Genomic DNA, 21,594 nt, shown 5'->3' on the forward strand with positions numbered 1-21,594 from the left:
ACACAGGAAAGGGCTCAGATCACTTTCAACCTGCTGTATAGACCTCCTCAAGAGTGCCAGCCTGTCCCCAGCAGCTCTGAGCAATTACCTGCCTTACACAGAGCCTGACTTCTCCCCAGGATTCACAGTGAGGTCAGCAGTGGCCCATTGAGGAAACGGGAGCCAACCTCGAGGGACATCATTCAGCCACACCAGCACTACTGACATGTGAAAGCTCCTCTGGAGGCCTGCCATACACAGAAACAGCCTAGATTCCGAGACTGAGAATTCTCAAGTTATGTAAAGGTTGAGTAAAAATAACAATCCTGCTGCTACTTTTCATTATACAAGTTTCACATTTAGTCTCTTGCAACTAAACTCCTGGGGATGTGAGGGGGCTGGACTGCTGATTCACTGGGTTGGGTTCCTCCGGGGTTTCTATCTTCAGTGGAGAGCCAGGCCTTTGCACTGGGGTGAAATAAGAACTAATGAATGGAGCGGTTGGTAGAGAGGACTTTCTCAGGCATAATGGCAACATTTGGAAACTACAATATTCTTAATGGCATAGTTTTTGTGTGTTGGTTGGTTGGTTGGTTTCAAAGAAGATGATAGGGCTTTCAAGCAAGGAATTGAAAGGTTTTGCTTACTGCGGCGCCTGGGTGGCTTAGTCAGTTAAGCATCTGACTTTGGCTCAGGTCATGATCTGGTGGTTCATGAGTTCAAGTCCCATGTCGGGCTCGGTGCTGGCAGCTCAGAGCCTGGAGCCTGCTTCGGATTCTGTGTCGCCCTCTCTCCCTGCCCCTCCCCCACTCATGCTGTCTCTCGCGCGCGCGCGCTCTCTCTCTCTCTCTCTCGAAAATAACCATGTAGAAAAATTAAAAAAGACTTTGATTATTTTAACATTATTATGTACAACTCCTAGTTCCACTGGCAAGAGAAAGAATGAAGTCTCACTATTCGATTGANTCAAAAATAACCATGTAGAAAAATTAAAAAAGACTTTATTTTAACATTATTATGTACAACTCCTAGTTCCACTGGCAAGAGAAAGAATGAAGTCTCACTATTCGATTGACTATCAAAATGATAATACAAATTCAGCTGTCTGAATGTATTAAGCAAAAGTGTTTAAATATTGATGAAAGGTTTACAAAGGTAGATAGACACTAGGCTACACTCAAGGTGTCAGCAGAACAGTGTTCCTTCTGGAGGCTCCGGGTGAAAATCTGTTTCCTTGCCTTTCCTACCTTCTAGAGGCTGCCTGCTTTTCCTTGCCTCACCGGCCCTTCTTCCATCTCCAAAGCCAGGAGCACAGCACCCTCCAGTGTCTCTCTCCCCATCTGTTTCTTCGCCCTGTCCCTTACCCATTCTCTCCCTGACCCTGGCCCTTCTATAAGGACTCCTGTGATGCCACTGGGCTCAGAAGAACCATTCAGGACAATCTGCTGATCTCAAGATCCCTAACTTAAAAATGCATGCAAAGTCCCTTTTTCCATGCCAGCTAACACAGTCACAAGTTTCGGGGCTTAGGATGTAGACATCTTCGGAAGGTCATTATTCCACCTACCGCCACTTTAAATAACATTCTGACAACTCTCAACTTCATACTTCAAGCTTAGACCTCACCCCTGAACTTCAGACTCTCATCTGACTTCTGTTTTGTGATTCTGCATGTAACAAGTAAAAAGACATACTGAAAAGTCCACTCTCTGAATGCGGTAAGACTGGGGAGGATACCAGGCAGAGCCCGCTGACTCCAAGACTGGAGAGACAAGAATATGGAGTTATTTCTTACTAGAGCAAAAACCTCTGCAGGAACTGGTAGCAGGTATAGACACCTGCACTATCACCGACCAACTGCTGAAGCCTCAGTATGGACAGCTGAATGTTAAAATCTCAAAGAGAGGGGAACTTGTAACAGTGTAAGACTTTCTGCTCGTAAATAGCAGAGAAAAATCCCCTCAGGCTTCCAGCAGGGGGGAGGGGAAAGCACCATTTGTTTTTTGTTTTTCTTTTTTTAATAGTTTATTGTCAAATTAGTTACCACATAACACTCAGTGCTCATCCCCACAAGTGTCCTCCTCCATGCCCATCCCCCCTCCCCCCACATCCATCAGTCCTCAGTTTTTGTCAGCATTCAAGAGTCTCTCATGGTTTGCTTCTCTCCCTTTCCCCCACCATTTCCGCCCTTCTTCTCCCCCTTGGGGAAAGCACCATTTGGAAACATGCTAGAGTACTTTGTTCTTCCTAACAAGGCCTGCCCCCAGGGGAAGCTATTTAACCAGAGCCTCAGCTGGGCTACTAACAGAATCCAAGTGCAGCCTGGGAGAGGGAAATACCTGTACCAAACTCTGACCCACTGTAACCATCCTTTCCCACCAAAGAGGGGAGATTAAAAAAAAAAAAAAAAAAAAGTGAGAAACGCTTGTGAAGCTCACAGTCCAGAGACACAGGCTTACAGAACCCTGAGAACTAATCACAGGATTCTAGAAATGCTTCCCTACCCCTATACCTCGCCACTACCTTTCTAAGGCCTATTTAGAGCAGTTCCTTTTACCCACACCAAGTCTAGCTGTCAAGAAGAAATTACCAAAGCATACCAAAAGGCAAAACAAAAAACACCCCACAATCTGAAGGAAGAGAACAAGCATCAGAACCAGACAAAGCAGAAGGGCTGGAATTATCAGACCAGGTCTTTAAAACTGTGATTAATATGCCAAGGGCTCTGAACATAAACAGCCTCAGAGAACAGATAGGCAATGTAAGCAGAGAAGGAACTCTTAAGAAAGAACCTAAAAGAAAGTGGGGAGATAAACACTGTGGAAGAGATGAGGAGGGTCTTGAGTGGGCTTATTGGCAGCCTGGACGCACAGAGAAAGGAATCTGAGCTTGAAGATACATCAACAGAATTCACAAAAACGGAGATGATAGTAAAGACGGCGGTAGGGGTGGGGGAGAGCATCCAAATTCTAAGGGACAACTACAAACACTGTTATGTAAAGGGAATAGTCAAGGGCAGAGTGAGAAAGGGAATGAAGCAATATTTAAAATAATGACTGGGGTGCCTGGGTGGCTCAGTTGGTTGAGGGTCCCACTCTTGATTTTGGCTCCCGTCGTGATCTCAGGATTATGGGACTGAGCCCTCTGTCTGGCTCCACACTGAATGTGGTGCATGCTTAAGATTCTCTTTCTCTCCTCTCTCTCTCTCTCTCTCTCTCTCTCTCTCTCTCGGTCTCTCACTCTCTCTCCCTCCCCCTACTCTGCCCCTCTCCCCACTTCATGTTCTCTCTTAAAAAAAAAATTAAAAACAATAATGTCTGAGAATTCCCCAAAGTTCATGTCAGAATGAACATGCAAATCATAAATCATAAATCCAGAAGGCTCCAAGTATACTAAACACAATATATGCAAAACAAAACAACCCTACACCTAGCCATTTCATTTTCAAAAATTAAAAAAAAAAAAAAATCCTGAAAGAAGCCGGAGTTTAGAAAATACCTGTAGAGGAAGAATTATATCCAACTTCCCCTTTTAAACCACACAAGCAACAGAGTGGGATGAGAAATTTAAAGTGGGAGGAGGAAAAAAACCCACCACCATAGAATTCAGTACCTGGTGAAATTATTCTTCAAATGTAGAGGAGAAAAAAAGACCTATTCAGACAAAAATTGAGGGACTTTGTTACCAGCAGACCTGTCTTGTAAGATATGTTAAAGTTCTCCAGAGACGGAAAATAATCTGTCAGAGACTCAGGTCTACATAAAGTAATGAAAAAGCATCAAAGAAGGAATATCAGATAAAATAAAAGTTTATTCTTATTAATTGATCTAGGAGATAAGAGAGTTTGGTATAATACCAACCATATAATTGGTTATATATGCTCACGCATATATCTCATGTGTGTATCTACTAGGCATGCTTATATATAAGTGAGTAAATAACAGCAATGATACATGGAAGAAGGGAGAAATTAGGATTATTTTGTAACGATAAAGTATTCAGGCTACTCAAAGTTATTTAAAAGTAAACTTAGATTAGCTTTGATATGTATTGCAAACTCTAGGGCAAACACAAAAAAAGAAAAGCACAATCAGTATGCAAAGGAGAGAAAATGGAATCATAAAATGCACAATTAAAACCAAGAAAAACCAGAAAAAGACAAAAACAAAAAAACAATAAAAAGAACAAGGGCAACGGTTAACAATAGTGACTACAGCAGATATTAACCCAAATATATTAATAACCATTTTGAACATCAATGCTCTAAATGCACCAATTACAAGACAGGTTGTCAAGTGAATCATTAATAAAACAACAACAAACAAACAAGACACAACTATATGTTGTCTACAAGAAATCCCCCCTTAACTCTAAAGACACATACAGATTAAAAGAAAAATATATACCATGCTAACAATAATCAGACTGAGTCATCCAAGAACTTATTCCTGATTTTTATCTAGATTTCTAAGTGATATCTTGAACTCAGTATGTCAAAACCCAAACTACTGAATTCTATTCACACCCACCCACAGCAAAACCTGTCTCTCCTGCGGCTTTCTGCCTTTCAATCCATGCCAAATACATTATTGCTATTGCTCAGGCCAGAAATCTTGAAGCCATGCCTGACTCTTTCTCACATTTTACAACCAATGGATATGCTTGCTACCTCCATGTGTTCTTACAGAGACTTACACATAAATGTTGATAGCAGCTTTAATTTTGGAGCCCAAACCGGAAAGACATCAAATGCTCATCAGCAGGTGAATGGATAACAAATTGTGATATATTAGTATGATGGAATACAACTCATCAAAAAAAAGAATAAACTACTGACACAGAACACAAATCTCAAAATTACTGTGATGAGGGGAAAAAAGAGAGACATATAAGAGTATTTACTGTATCTACTTATTTACCTTTAGAAAATTCACACTCATCTATAGTACCACTAAGGAGATCAGTAGTTGCCTGGACACAGAGTCGAGTCATGGGTAGGGGCTGGAGTAAGAAATTACAGAGGAGGATGAAAACACGTTGGGGCTGATGAATATCTTCACTGTCTTGATTATGACAGTTTCACGGTGTGTATAGGTCCAAAACGTATTAGGTATGTGCAGCTCTGTGTGTGTTGGTTATACTTCAAAAAGCTGTTAAAAACATTATTGTAATTTTTAAAAATATGCCTTGTTTTTAAAAAATAAGGCTGTCTTCTTCCATATGGGAAGGTATTTATTAAAGTAATTCACAATTGAAATAACTATGGATATTTTGCCAAGAATGAATCACCATTAAAACTGTGAAATTGTTATGATTTCAAATTTGATATTTTGCTGCTCATTTCTGCTTCAGAATACAATTTTAATTCAGAAAAGAGAGGACGCGAAAATGACAAGATCAAAACAATTTGAGAAGGAAAACTATTCTTTTGAAACTATGTTTTTTATGTAATTTAAAAATTACTTATTTAAAAGTAAATAACACACTTTCTTGGGGCACCTGGGTGGCTCAGTTGGTTAAGCATCCAACTTCAGCTCAGGTCACGATCTCATGGTTGGTAGGTCAGAGCCCCATGTCGGGCTCTGCGCTGACAGCTGAGAGCCTGGAGCCTGCTTCAGATTCTGTGTCTCCTCCTCTTTCTGCTCCTCCCCTGCTTGTCCCTGTCTCTCAAAAAGAAATAAAAAACATTAAAGAAAAAAATAAATAATAACATACTTCCTTCTCCTGAAAAATGCCAGAAAAGACAATCTGAAAAATAAAATAGAAATCACCAACCTCCAATTGCAAAACACCTAGAAATTCTGGCTAAAAGCTACCTGCATCTTTTAACATACAGGGCAAATTTGTAAGGAAATAGGTGGAGTCTGACACCCCAAAAATGCCTAGAGAAAAAATTGAAAACCAAAATGGTAACTTTTTAACCTGAAACTACCTCTTGTGGGGTTGTGTGTGTTCACTTCCATTTTTTTTTTTTTAATTTTTGTTTTTATTTATTTCTAGGAGAGAGAGAGACAGCGCGAGCAGGGGAGGGTCAGAGAGAGAGGGAGACACAGACTCTGAAATAGGCTCCAGGCTCTGAGCTGTCAGCACAAAGCCCGACGCGGGGCTCAAACCCAAGAACCGCGAGATCATGACCTAAGCGAAAGTCGGACACTTAACGGACTAAGCCACCCAGGCGCCCCTGTTCACTTCCATTTTTAAGAGCCTGAATTCTAATGCCTACTTTGCAGACAGAAAATATGGCCTGGCTTTCAAGGAGTAAGAAATTGTAAGAACCTCACAGAACATCAGGGCACTCAAAAGACTATACTCCTTCTAGCAGTTAGAAAATAATAATCCAGCCAATAACACAAGAAGACTGCAAGAAAGCATAACGATCTTGGTCTAGGCTCTGGATAGGAAGAGTAATCTCCTCTGAGAATTCCTCGGTATACAGTAATAACTCCCATGGGTTTGGGATTTGAAAGTATAATATTCAATGGGGTCTGGGAACCCTACAATGAGAAATTAATATTAAAAATCAACATAAAATCGGGGCACCTGGGTGGCTCAGTCGGTTAAGCGTCCGACTTGGGCTTAGGTCATGATCTCACAGTTCGTGGGTTTGAGCCCCACATTGGGCTCTTTGCTGACAGCTCAGAGCCTAGAACCTGTTTTAGATTCTGTGTCTCCCTCTCTCTCTGACCTTCCCCTGTTCATGCTGTCTCTCTCTCAGAAATAAATAAAACATTTTTTAAAAAATCAACATAAAATCAGTACTAAACTTGGGATGCTTGATGAAAACAAACCCAGAGCTCCTCCAGAAGGACCAGCCGTTAGACCTGGATTCTCACAGATGAGGCCCTGCTCCTGATGAAGCCACAATCCAGAATTCAGAAATGCAGAACAATCATATGAACAAGAGGCAGTAAAGCCAGCAGCATTACTAGGATCTCCATGCACATAAAATACAGACTCTGATACAACTAGGAACTGAGTATGTTCAAGTTGACTAAATATATAATAGAAAGACTCAAAGACATTAGAAGTGACATATTAAGGGGCAGCTGAGTGGCTCAGTTGGTTAAACATCCAAGACTCCTGATCATGGCTCAGGCCATGATCTTGTGGTTTGTGGGATGGAGCCCCTTGTCAGTCTCTGCCCTGACAGCACAGAACTTGCTTGGGATTGATTCTTTCTCTCCTCTCTGCCGCTTCCTTGTTTGCATGCTCTCTCTCAAAATAAATAAACTTTAAAAAATGATATATTAAGATAGAGGAACTTTGAAAAAGAACCAAATGGAAGTTTCAGAACTTTTTTTTTTAAATCCCTATTAAAATGTAAAACTAAATGAAAAAGTTTAATGTAGAAGTGACCCAGCTAAAGAGAACACTGGGAATGACAAATACAGCTGAATAAACTACTCTTATCTGGCACAGCAAGTAGATGAAAAAGAGACCCAGAGACAGAATGAGAAAATCCAAAATATGTCCTACATTATTTTTAAAACAAGAGAATAGAGATAATGTCAGAGAGGCAATAATGAGATAGAAATAAAATTTTCCAGGGTTTATGAAAGACATGAGTCATAAGATTCCAAGATCATATGTTTAATCCCAAGCAGGATACATATAAATACATCCACCCAAGGCATACTTCAGTGAAATCACTAAAGACCAGAGGCAAAGAGACTGAAAAGCTACCCAAGAGAGGAGGACAGATTATTACACGGATAGGACAATTAATATCCATAAAGACAAAATACCTTCCAAGCTCTAGGACTAAAATAAATCATAACAAAATTCAGTGATGCTACATATAGCTTAAATCTTTGAAGAATGGGGTAGTTGAGTTGAGCAAACATTCAAGTAACTGAAATTTGCCCTTTAGGTTTACCTTCTGGCTAAATTATAAATGAAATCCTTTATAAAATATATTATACTCCCTCTTGCATCCATATTCAAGGCCTAATAATAACTATAACTTTTTTGAAAGTTGTCTCAAGTAGTGTGCCTTTTTTGTAATTTAAAAAAAAAAAAACAACTGAAGTAGAAGAGCTTTTGGTTCAAGACAAAAATCCTGTTATGTAAGTTAACTATTTTCTCAAAATTCCAGTGAAATGTCAGTAATGATGTAAAGAAATGGAATAAATTCATCACAGTTCTGAGAGGGCGGAAATCCTATCAGCATACCAGAGAAATGACAAATTACCAGAAGTGAGATAACAGATGGAATCTCAGTTTCAGGTAGGCAGCGTAGAGGAAGCTGAAGTGCAGGCAAAGACCAAGCGGATGTGGGCACCTTTCCCCTTGACCGTGAGGGCAGGTGTGGCAGAGTTAGAAAGGGGAATGAGAGGCAGTAATCAACCTACAGATAACGGGGCAGGGTGGCAACAGCTGGGCCAGATCACCTCTGCACACGTCTCCTCCACGCACACAAAAACGTGGGAGGAGTGTGTGCATGGACACTAAAGCAGAGATGAGTTAGCAAAAGAAATGGTATCCTCCTCAGGGTAAAATTCCACTCGGTGTGGTATCTTGGGGAGCGAGCTTTCTCGCTGCTTTCTCAACAGCAAGTCAGTTAAAGCCAAGGGGCAGGTGTTCAGAAGGAAAGACAATTCATTTAAATAATTCATATGAAGAAGTTGAGTTCTCTTGGTAATGAGGTGAAAGTAGATTTTTTTCTTAATGTTTATTTTTGAGACAGAGCGCGCGCGTGCACAAGGCTGGTGCGGGACGGAGGATCCAAAGCAGGATCCAAAGCTGTGTTCGGCATCATGTGAGGCTTGAACTCACTGCCAGATCATGACCTGAACCAGAGTCAGATGCACAACTGACTGAGCCATCCAAAAGTATATGTTTCTTTTCTTAATTCGGGGGGGGGGGGGGGGGAANAAGAAAATCATGGTCTATATCCAAGGCAAACTTAACTATGAAAGGATTTTGGGCATTTAACGAAGTAGGAGAGAATCCATTTACCACTAACTTAATTCTCTGAGTGGTACAAGTTCTGGGACAACTCATTCCTTCCCCTATTGTCGGGCTATTAACAACAATGGCAAATATTTATTGTTTTTCAATCTTAAAAATAAACTACTGTGAAGGCACAGAAAACTAAATAAATAAAGCATATGCCTGGCTGGTTCAGTTGGTAGAATGGGGGACTCTTATTAACCTCAGGGTTATGAGTTCAAGCCTCTCCTTGGGTGTAGAGGTTACTGAAATAAGAACTAAATAACAAATAAGAACTAAATAAACAAATCAGAACAAAATGCAACATTTGTAAAAGTTAGCAATGTAAAAAGATACAGCTAAGAGACACAAAGATCCAGAAAAGCAGGATAAAATGTAAGTAAGAGAAGGAATAAACTAGTTCAGGATCAAGAAGTTTCAGAGATTAAGTTATAAAGGAAATTTAATAGAATACATAGTATATTAAGTATACAAAAATGTGGTGAAGAGGAAAAGGTAGGAGAATCTAATTAGCTAAATTCTTCCTATTTTATAAAGGGAATTAATAATGTCTAAAGCTGACAAATCAATAAATAGGACCTTTATAGACATATTATTAAATATAAGAAATAAACCCCAGAAATGCTGAAGCCAGAATGATTTTATGTAGTTATCTTTAGAGAGAGCAGGAATTTTTACTCCCTATATACATTTGTTTTTTATTCCATGCATTTATTCTTTTTGCAATTAAATATATGTATCAAATAATAAACACTTCTAGACAAGAGTAGAAATTATCCTTATTCTAAAATGTTTTTCAAATTTCGCATACAACCAAATGTTAACGTGTTTGTCTGGAAATAAATTTTAAACTTGAGAACTATGACATTTTCCTTTTAAGATGAAATAATACTTCAAGATATCACTCTAATTGATCAGATGGGAAAAGCTGTAAAAGCATTAATTTTGAGGAGCATTTAAGCATAAAATATATTCTGTATCTTTCACTACATGCCCATTAAGTGAGTTACATACCTCTGAACTTAATTTTCTCAAACTCCTATAAAATGAGCCTAATGACATCTGTAAAGGTTGTTGGCAAAATTAGACGTGATTTCAATGAAATTATCAGTCCTTTGTAGGTGTTCAAAACTGCTAGATTGTTAGTGCCAATATCTACCTCATACATACGTGTCAATATACAAAAGAACACTCCCAGAAGAGCACATTGGAGAGAATACAGATTTTTTTAAGCAGAGACTTGAGTTCTATCTTGTGAGTGTGTGACTTCAGACAAGTAACAGACTTTCCAAGCCTCACATTCTACATTTGAACATTGGTAGTGGTATTCTCTCTCAACAATAACTGCAGAGAATACCAAGGTTTATGGGCCGCCTGCTTTCACTTACATAGATGATCCTAGACAAAGGAGATGTAGCTGGAATTTCTTTTTTCTGTCTTTTTACTGTCTGTAGTGGACATCGGGCACGTAAAATAGATGAATCTGAACTCCTTTATATGTTTGGGGAATGAATGCCCCACTTCTTCAGTCTTGGCTGAGATCCAAGAGCACAAGGAGTTGAATATGTTGGGTACTTATTTCCCCAACCTCCCCCTCCCTTGCCCCCAGGGTGAGGTATGTAACACTGACTCTGCCAATCAAAGCACCAGACTTAAATTCCGGAACTAGGACACAGGAGAGCAAAGGTCTAGGAAGTTCACATTCTCCCTCCCTGGCAATGTCTGTAGCAGCAAAGACTATAAGCTCAAATTCCTGATGCAGAAACAGCTGCACTGCAAAGTGTCACTTGTGGTAATCAGAGGGAGTGAGAGCAGACACCTACTCATGGCTTTGCAGCCCTTCCGAGACTCTGTGAGCTAAGCAATACCCTTAATAAACGTCTCATTGCTTACAACTAAGAACCTGCCGGGTATGCTGTGCAGGGTTATTTCCTAAGATTATTGATCTCTCTCCCAGCAATCCTGAATTCTGCCCAACCCCAATCTATGTCCAGAAGAAATATCTTTCTACGTGACAAGAATGTGCAATTGTGATCATGGAATTGTGATTCATATCAATAGGAGTCACAGGGAATTGGAGAGGTACAGAGAGACCAGAGTCTGGCGAACGATGCAAAAACTAGCAAAGGGGGGCTCCAGAAATAGATGAACCCTGTCAAAGTTCAGGAAAAGAGAAAACATCATTCAAGGACTTTACTTCCTCTCTCATGAAGGAGTCTGTTTTGGGTTGTGCACAGGACAGTTGTGTCCTATTAGGTGGAACTATATGACCGGCCACCTTATTGTCTTTACTTTGAGATTAAGTGTGGTCTTAGGAGGTAGGTATGGGTCTCAAGTCGACAAGAGATGCACTTTGTGATGGTGAACTTTGTGTGTCAACCCAGCGCGGGAAGGAGATGCCCAGATAGGTAGTAAAACATTTGTGGGTGTGTCTGTGAGGGTATTTCTGGAAGAGATTAGCATTTCAATCACTAGCCTGAGTGATTGAAGGCAAAGATCACCTTCACCAAGGTAGGTGCACATGATCCAATCCATTGAGAGCCTGATAAAACAAAAAGGCAGAGGAAGGGAGGATTTGTTCTCTGCCTAAATTGGGACATCCATCTTCTCATACCCTTGGACAGGCTTCTAGTTCAAGGGCATTCAGATTTGGATTGAATTACATGATGGGCTTTCTTGGCTCCCTAGCTTGCAGACAGCAAGACTTAGGAACTACTCAGCCTCCATGACCACGAGCCAACTCCTATTATAAATCTCCATATATGTGTGTGTGTGTATATATATACAGATATGCATTTCTCTAGAGAACCCTAATACACAGCACTTAGAAAATCTTCACTAGCTAAAAGATGAATTCCACAAAATTAATTGGTGGACTAATTGCAACTGAAAAGAAGTCTTTGGAAGTTTACCGCTAGGCTTCATTCCATTGGTTGTCTTTCAAGAGTTTTATCTAAGGGGCATTTGGGTGGCTCAGTCAGTTGAGTGTCTGATTTTGGCTCAAGTCATGATCTCACGGTTTGTGAGTTCAAGCTCCACACCCAGCTTGCTGCTGTCAGTGCACAGCCCACTTCAGATCCTCTGTTTCCCTCTCTCTTTGCCCCTCCCCTGCTTGCCCTCTCTCTCAAAAAGAAATAAACATTAACAAAAAGTTTTACCTAATGTAGGTGAGACACTGAAGGCTTGCTGATGAAATTTCTGGAGGACACAGAAGAAAGCTAAGATCACTATAGCAATATTGCTTATAAGCCATTCAGTACCCACGGCATCCAGCTACACACTGGGTTAGGCAAGTAGATTGCTCCTATGGGCTACACTAACTGACTTCAGAGATTATAATTGTATGATAGGGTTTTCAATACTTCATCACTGTATTTGAGCTAATATTTTTATCATGTCACAAGCATTCACCAGGTTAATATATGTAAACTGATTAGAATAGAGTTTTACACAGTGTTTGATAAATACTAGCTACTACATTTTTATTGTTATTAGACCTAGCTAACAAAGACCCGGCTTTATATTCACAAATATAGGTGGCTGTAAAAGATCATGATGAATTTTGTAGGTACCACAGATGCAGTTCCTGGACCACAGAATCATTCAGCCTACAGGAGACGTGGAATTACTGAGGCAATTCCTACAGGGCAGAGGACACGATGAGAATCGGTCCAGCAACAAAACATGCAAAGAGACACACATGTTATATAGACGCTCATGTTGTTCCTTGTACCTGGCAAGTGTTCAGTAAATATCTATTGACTGAATCAACAAGTATACCACTAGTTGAAGAGCTTAGAGGGCATAGACAATGAGAAAGAACATGGAGAAAGGAAAGAGCCATGTGTGTATGCATAACACAGACGATAGTGAGCTGGTCTTGACTCGATGGCAAGTACTGGAAAGTAAACAAAACAAGTGGGATAGAAAAAAATATAGATGTCTGATCATGAATACTGAACAAATGAGCTTGGACTTGTATCTTGGTTCCTAAAGGAGGGGGATGGAATAATGAGAGTTATGTTCTAGGAAGATTTCAGCAAACCATAGGGCAACTCGGTAAAGGAGTCATAGGAGGTAAGCATGCTATTGAAGTCATTCTAAAGCATGATAAGGACACTGACATGTTGAGATGGAGTCCAGACATAAAAGTCCTCATTACTTCAAACATTAAATGATTACTCAATTTTCATTATTTAATTTACTTACAAATCAGTGTCACTTATATGTATTATCATTTCCCAGTGCTCATAAATTGAATAAGCTATGCCCTGATCTGTTAGGACAATAAAGCTCTCTACACTGTTTGCCTAGTCCTCTGGTTATGGCCAAAAGTATATAAACTTTTCATGGTTTCAGATACAAAAAGCTTCATATATTGGAGAGATCAAACCACTAAAAAAGTAGTCAGGCTTGATCAAGAAAAACATGTTTCCTATTAAAGAATCTAGATGGAAAATGTGCCAAGGACCAAAAGGTTTGTTTATGCATTTCTTTGTTGCAGCTTGCATTCTAGACTACCTAAATGGAAAGAAGGTTTTTTATACGAGTCTGTCTATAACACCTGGAAAAGTAACATCAAATGATGTGTCTATTATAGATTAGTGTTAGTTAGGAGGATTGTTTCAAATTTTAAATATTTTAAATCCATGCCAATAGGGGTGCCTGGGTGGCTCAGTTTAACGTCCGACTCTGGATTTCGGCTCAGGTCATGATCTCACAGTTCATGGGTTCAGCCTGTGCCGGACTCTGCACTGATGGCATGGAGCCTGCTTGAGACTCTCTCTCTCTCTCTCTCTGCTCCCTCCCCTGTTCTCACTCAAAATAATTAAACTTTTAAAAAAATGCCAATAAATATAATTTCAAATTTTTCAGTCCATTCAGGTGCTTCTAAAACATGAATGATATATATTTTTCCTAGAAATCAAATCCATATAGTCTGTTGAATTTTTTACTTAGACCGAAACCCCTGGGTTCATCATTCATTTCTCAATTTATTGCACATCCATCAGCAAAAGATGAGGGCTCCACTTTCAAAATATATCCCAAATCCTGACACTTCTCACTCCCTCCCCTGCCAACACCTTATCTGAGCCACCATCATCTCTCACCAGTCACAAAAGCCTTCTAACTGGATGGACTACTCCCATGTTGCCCCTTTTTAATCAATTTTCAGAAGAACAGCTAAAGCAATTGTGATAGAAACCTCACTTTCCCCCTAACTACCCTGCATTCTGTTCTTTAGACAAGTCAGGCACAAACATGAGCCTTTATACTTGCCAATCCCAGGATCTGAAACTTTCTTGCCCTAGATGTTCAATCTTGCCCAATTTCCCTGTATTCTGTATCACATATAGAAAAATACAGGTGATACCTCTTGGATTATCAGTAGGGTTGAATGCAGATGTCCAAAGGGTTTACTACTCTTCTCTTCCTCCAAGTATTTACTCAGATGTTAGGTTTTCAGTGGACCACCATGATAGAAATGGACACATCCCCTCAATATTCCTTCTCCCCCTTCTCCACTTTTCTTTCTCCATAGCACTCTATACTTCACATACATACCACATACTGCACTCAGTTTCATTTATTGTCTAGAAGAAAGTTCCAGGTGGGCATAGATTCTGGTCTTTCACTCACTGCTATATAGTCAATGCCTACTCTATTGTAAGCATCCAATAAATATAGGTTGAGTCAATTAAATAACTGGTGAGTATTAATTTTAGTGTATTCAGTGTTTTTTCAGTTGTTCATGAGGATTAGATTAGGAATATCAAGGAAAGATCAAGTCCTTTAAATATCACTGGCACTACTGAAAGTCAGGAGGGTAACATCCTGGCTTGAGAACATACACTTAGCAACCAGATGGGTGGTAACCCTACCTCCACCACCTTCTGGCCGTATTATGGACAGAATGTTAATCTCCCTATGCTCTGTATCACATATAGAAAAATATAGCTGATAGCTCTTGGATTATCAGTAGGGTTGAATGCAGTATGCATATAAAGTGTTTAACATAATGCATGGCACACAGTGATTTTTAACCACCATGATCATTATAACCTCATAATTAGTATGGTAAGAAAATGCAGAGATTAATCATTTGGGATTCTTTGTCCTTGTTTATGTACCTGGCCCAGTCAAGTCCAAATATTTCTCAACTGAATGTATGAGGCAGTAAACTTTCAGTTTACACTGTTAATAGTAGAGTAATAGAATTGTTCTATATTTTTATTGTGATGGTAGTTACATTATTGTATGTATTTGTCAAAACTCAAACTATAAGTTATGACATTTCAAAAGAAAAATGGGAGTATTAGTGCAAATGTGTGGAACTAATCATAATAGAGTTAATTACTTGCCTCCCCACAATGAAAAGCAAAAACCATGAGGGGAGATCTATTGACAACAGAGGTAGGGAATTTCCCTCTCAATGAATAGGAGATACAAAATGGCTATGCTTGCCTCATTCAAGGTAAAAACAGCTTTTTCAAAACAAAACTGTGCTAGCATTGCAAAGCAATGCACAGACTCTCTGGTCTCTTACACTAAGCGTAAGAGATCAAGGCGGTTCTAAGCCTTGATCCAAATATATAAAATATATGTATAATCTTACAGTTCCCAATGCCTCAGAAACAAATGTAAATTAATCTAAAAATAGTTCTCAAATGTACTATAACTCAAACCTCCATGGCTATATGTTAAAGCAACATATCCAAATTTTTACTATTCTTTTCATGAATTAACTAGTGACCCACAGTTAGGAAAAACTTCTAGACTCTAATAATATTGCCAGGCCTAATGAAATTTACACAAATATATCAACAAGAACAGAAAAACGTGTTTATATAATGTTTATAGTTCAAATGACCCTGTTTCCTCAAACATGAAAGCAACTGTAGTTTCCAGTGTGGGAATATACAATGTGGTCAACAGGGAGGAGAGAGATCCAAACCTTTATTTTTAAAAGAGATTATATTTCAAGGTCAACTACCATGTTAACTATTATTAATTTCCCTAAATACTGGCATACTGACTGGCTGCCATAATAAAGAAAAATAAACAATTATTGAAAATTATTTGCTTAAAGCTAATAGCCAAACTTTTGTAGAAAATTTCTCACTGGTATGTACCTTAAAAGAAAAGAAAATCAACAATTGGCAGTTTCTAATCCCTGTTTAAGGACTCGGGCCAAGATTACTCAGAGATTTAGCTAGACATGCTAAAAACAAAAAAGAAAAAAAAATATGGCAGAAACAGGGCCCATTTGAATTGAATTTGAACAGCTGTCTGTAGTGTCTAGACCATAAATGATACTGTATTTCAAAAACAAAACACTAAACGGTTAAGTATTTCCAGGGCCTAGGATACAAGCACAAAGTGAACTCATTTCTTTGTAAGCTATTAGAGTTCCCCAGAAATTTCTAAACACCTGTTTTAAGGAAATATTTCCTCTGTTTAAATGGTGAAAAGATTCAAATCAAGAAATAAGGTCACTGTGACATGGGCTTGAATTCCTTCACTAATATGTGTGGAAGAGTAATTGGCAAGGGGTGAATTTGTTTTTCTCTAGAGAAAGTAGTCCAAATGCCATTTAATAAAAGGCAGATGGCATATGGGAGAGGGTTAGTTGATGGTTAGAATTATGCAGTTTGTTTTTGTTGTGAAAGCTATTTGTAAACATCAGTCAAGTATAATTTTTGTACTTCAAACCACAGAGGTTAATACAAAGCAAAGTAGCTGATGCACAATCCTGCTCCTTGCTATAATGAGCTCTGCTGACAGTGGTGTAAAGAGCTTCCAGGCAAGCCAGCATCTGCTACAACATGTTAATGACTTAAAATGGATTTAAAGCAGACACAAGACGTGAATATGAAATTAGAAGAAGGGTCTTCACAGCTCCTATGGGGTCTCATTCTATCCAGCATGGAACAGTCACCTAAAAGTTGAGTATTGTACACATTTCTGGTCTCCACCAATAACAAGAGACACGGTGCATTTTCACAATGTTCAAACTAAATCAATACAGATATTTAGAGAGGTGGTAAACAAGGCCTATGGGCAAAAGTAAAAGGAACTGGAAGCCCCCCTTATTTAGTTCCCGCAGGACATAGATTTTGCACCCTGTTTGATTTACATCACTCAGAAAAGTGAGTACAATACACCAGGTGAAATGAGTCTCTTGGTAAAAGCCTGTTGGTTGGCCAAAGGGGTAAAGAGTGAGAAAAATGATATGGTAACAGTCTTCAGGTAAGTGAAGGGTTGTTATTTTTAAAAACAGTAACCAGCTGTCTCTGCCTCCACCCAGTAGATACAGCAAAGGTAGAAGACAAAAACTAGTCTGAAGAGGTTAGGGTTCATCTACAGGGTTACCATCTTGTTCCAAACTGCCCAGGACTTTCCCAATTTTAGCAATGAAAATCCCATCTGGAAAAACTCCTAACTCCTGGGCAAACCAGGACAGTGGGTCAGCTGACATTTTGGATGCTTGTGACAGGAGACATTCTTATCTGACTGGGAGAAGTTAGATAAATCCCACCTGAGTGGAAGAGGGAAAATTAAGTGTCCTTTCATGGGGTTTTCCAGTCATATCATTCTACCAGGTTCACAACCACTACAGTTATTAATTATCAGAAGTAATAATGAGAGTGATAAAAATAGTAATGATTTTATTTTCTACCTGTCAAAGTAAGTTTGCGCTAACATTAGCTCACCGAAACCCCATTAAATGTGTTTTAACCCTGAGCAGAAGACTTAAGCACATCCCCCAAAGTCATAAGAACATAAATGCGAACCACAAAAATGGAGTCTAACGATTACTTGTAGTTGCATAACAGGCCGGTCTATGCTCGCTCATGCTTGAGGTTGATCAGGCCAAATAAAACATGGTCAAGTAGTTAACACGTCTGGGTATGCAGGTCTGGGTATGAGGGATTATTACTGATAAAACAGCCCTGGACAAACTACAAACCTCTCTAAGCATCTGTTTCTTCATCTATAAAATGGAGATAATGTCACTACCTGCTCCTAAGAAGTTTGTAAGACTTTCTTGTTGAGCCTTACTGCAAAGTGATAGTATAATGGAAAGCAGGTCTATGAAACAAGAACATAATTGGGTTCAGGAACTGAGATCTCTGGTTATAATACGTAACATTTTAAATAATTTCTAGATGCCAGAAACTTTCCTAGCACGCATCATGTATTACACATTGACTATAACAACTCTGAGGATTATTATTCTCATCCTTATTTTATAAATTAGAGAACTGAATACATAAAATTTAAGTAATTTGTCCCAGATCACCCAGGCGGAAAGCAGCAGAGTTCATGTTCAAATCTGGGCAATGTAATCCCATAATCTGTACTCAAAAGCTATACTGCCCTTGGTTTACTTTCAGGTGACCCATGAAGGTATGTGTGGATGGCATCCCATTTTTTTAAAAATACATAAATACAACTTCTTTCAGCAAAATTTTTAATAACTTTTAGTGGCACTGAGGCCAAGGTTAAATTCTCTAACAAGTACTTAAAATATTTTGCTGATTGTAAGAAAATATCCAGATCTTCAGACATAATTTGAAGTGATGAATACATGGTATACCCCATCCAGTTTTCATCTAATCCGAAACTCATTTCTATTAGCAGTATGTGCTGTATACTCTCTGGGCTAAATAACCAAGTGATAGGTTTGAATATTCCAGATTCACTTAGTTCACTACTTCATGAAACAAGCTACTCCTAAGTATAGGTTAGCTTTAGGAGCTAGAAAGATTTTTAGGATACAAATTGATTTGACTTTCAAAAGGGGAGTAGTTTATAATAGACTAAACTTTCCCTAGATAATTGTAAATTCTCAAAATTATTTAAATATCAAAATACTATTTGGAGGCACTGGCGAGTGACCAAAAGCAGACAAAAGTGATTGGAGAGGATTGGAAACCAAAGCAGAGAAGTGCACAAGGTAAAACTTACCTTTATATGGCTTATCACTTAAGTTATCTCCTGTCCATTTGGCATCGAGAGGCTAGAACTAAGAAGACATAATCTTATAAGCTTGAGAAGATCAAAGTCTGGGATTGTTAGGGAGGATGGAAAGGAAGGGAGAAAATCTCTGAAACAGAATAGAAAGATCATCCTGGATTTACTGGTGAATTCTATCAAACGTGTGAGGTTACAATAATAATAATCTTATGCAAGCTCGTTCAGAAAAGAAAGAAGAAAACACTTCACAACTTGCTTATTCCAGCCTTAAAACTTATTTGAAAACTCCAAGACATTACAAGAAAACTGTAAACCAATATCCATCATACTTGACATATAGATACAAATATCCTTCACAAAATATTAGTAAATGAAATCCATGAATATATGAAATGGATAATCAAGAGCAAGTGGGGTTCATTTCAGTAATCCAAGATTCATTAAACATTCAGTATACAATCACTGTATTTTATTATATCAACAGACTACACATGAAAAACCCTATGACGTGAAATATATGCAGAGAAAGCTTTTGACAGAATTCAAAATCCATTATGTTTTTTTCTCTTTTATAATGCTTATTTTTGAGAGAGAGTGAGCAAGTGCAAGCTGAGGAGGGGCAAAGAGAGAGGGAGACAGAGGATCCAAAGCAGGCAGAACCCAATGTGGTGCTAGAACTCACAAACATGAGATGATGACGAACGTTCAACCAAATGAACCACGCCAGGAGCCCTTCAGAGTCCATTCTTGACAAAAACTCTTAGCAACCTTAGATGAAAACTTTCTCAATATGATAAAGAACCTTTACAGAAACCCTGCAGTTAACATCACAGTTAGCAGTGAAATATTAAATGTTTTCCCTCTAAGATTTGGAAAAAGGAATGAAAGGATATACACCCTCACCACTTATTTTCAACATTAAAGGTCCTATTCAACGTAATAAGGCAAAACAAAAATGAACAAAACATTGTATTTATTGACAATTACATATATAGAAAATCCTAAGAAGTCTATGAACTGTATACCACACCCCATAACTAAATTTAACAAAGTCACAGGATAAAAGGACATTTTTTTTCAAAAATTGCATTTCTCTTTTCTAAAAATAATTAGAAGATATAAACTTTAAAAGCTATCCTGTTCATAAGTGCATTTTAAAAACAAAATACTTTGGAATAAATTTACTAGAAACTTAAAAACCTCTACACTAGAAACATAAAAAATGTTTCTGAGAGAAATTAGAGAAGACCTACATTAATGTAGAGATAAACCATGTTCATGGATTGCAAAACTCAATATTGCCATGGTGTCAGCTTCACTTATGCCTATTCAAATAAAAAGTCTGGGGGTGCCTGGGTGGCTCAGTCGGTTAAGCGTCCGACTACGGCTCAGGTCATGATCTCATGTTTCATGGGTTCGAGCCCCGCATCGGGCTCTGTGCTGACTGCCAGCTCAGAGCCTGAGGCCTGTTTCAGATTCTGTGTCTCCCTCTCTTTCTGACCCGCCCCTGCTCACATTGTCTATCTCAGAAATAAATAAAAACATGAAAAAAAATATTTTTTAAAAATAAATAAAAAGTCTGATAGCCACTTTAAATAGAAATTTACAAGTTAACTCAAAATTTAAATGAGACTGAAAATATCCTAAAATATAAAAATAATTTTCAACTAGCAAAACAAAGCTGAAGGACTTATACTACCTAACTCTAAGAACAGCTGCAATAATAGGATGTCAGATTGAGGATAGGATAAAGAGATCACTGAAGCAGAATGGAGGGTTTAGAAGTAGCCTCAATGATACAGTCAAATGATTTTCAACAAGAGGTCAAGGTAATTCAGTGCGGGAAATGATAATTTTTTCAATTGACTATACATATGGGAAAAAATAAATGTTGACCATCATCTCACAATGCAAAAACTAATTTAGATAGACAATAGACATAAAGACAAAAAACTATAAAGTTTCTAAAAGAAAATATTTGATTTTTCATGATCCTGTCATAGCCCATTTTTCCTAGGTAGAATAAAATAGAGTAATAGCTATAAAAGAAAACATGAGTATATTAAAACTCAAAGTTAATAGCCACTTATTCTTTTTCTTAAGAATAGCCAAACACAGACTGAGAGAAAATATTCACAAAACATCCGGACAAAAGACCTGTCAATAAAAATAGTCAAAGAACTCAGAGTCTTCACTAAGGATGATATACAGTGGGCCAACGGGCACATGAAAAAGCATTCAACATAACTTGTCATCAGAGAAAGGCATATTAAATGTTCAATTAAATATTAAATTGAACAAGGAGCTACCCTTACACACCAACTAAAATGGTTACCTTAGAAACAGTGACTGTATCAAAGGCTAATGAGAATGTGAAGCAGGAGACTTTTCATACTGGGGGGACAGCATAAAATCAGTTTCCCAGAAGGTTAAGCACACATTTACCTTGAACTCAACCATCCAACCATCCCCATTCTAGATAATTACCTGAGAGTGAAAACATATGAATGCTCGGTACTAGTTTTCTTTGTGTATGTGAACATAATAGATTTATAAAAGCTCAAACTGAATTGACCCAAATGTTTATCAACAAAAGAACAAATAAATAATATGTGGTGTATTTATACAAATATTATTCTGCAAAAAAAAAAAAAAAAAAAAAGGAGGCTTGGGAAAAAAAAA

The 21,594-nt window shown here is 38.3% G+C and overlaps 1 long non-coding RNA gene across 1 annotated transcript in view; it reads right to left on the minus strand.

The window, feature by feature from the left end:
* Positions 1 to 5,500: 5,500 nt before the first annotated feature.
* LOC144219959 (uncharacterized) overlaps positions 5,501 to 21,594 on the minus strand; it is a 131,646-nt gene continuing 115,552 nt past the window's right edge. The window contains exon 4 of the long non-coding RNA XR_013331558.1: positions 5,501 to 5,639. This is a non-coding gene — a long non-coding RNA (uncharacterized LOC144219959). The remainder of the gene's footprint in view (positions 5,640 to 21,594) is intronic.

This window comes from Crocuta crocuta, unplaced genomic scaffold (genome assembly GCF_008692635.1).
Source record: "Crocuta crocuta isolate KB4526 unplaced genomic scaffold, BGI_CrCroc_1.0 scaffold189, whole genome shotgun sequence".
NCBI lineage: Eukaryota > Metazoa > Chordata > Mammalia > Carnivora > Hyaenidae > Crocuta > Crocuta crocuta.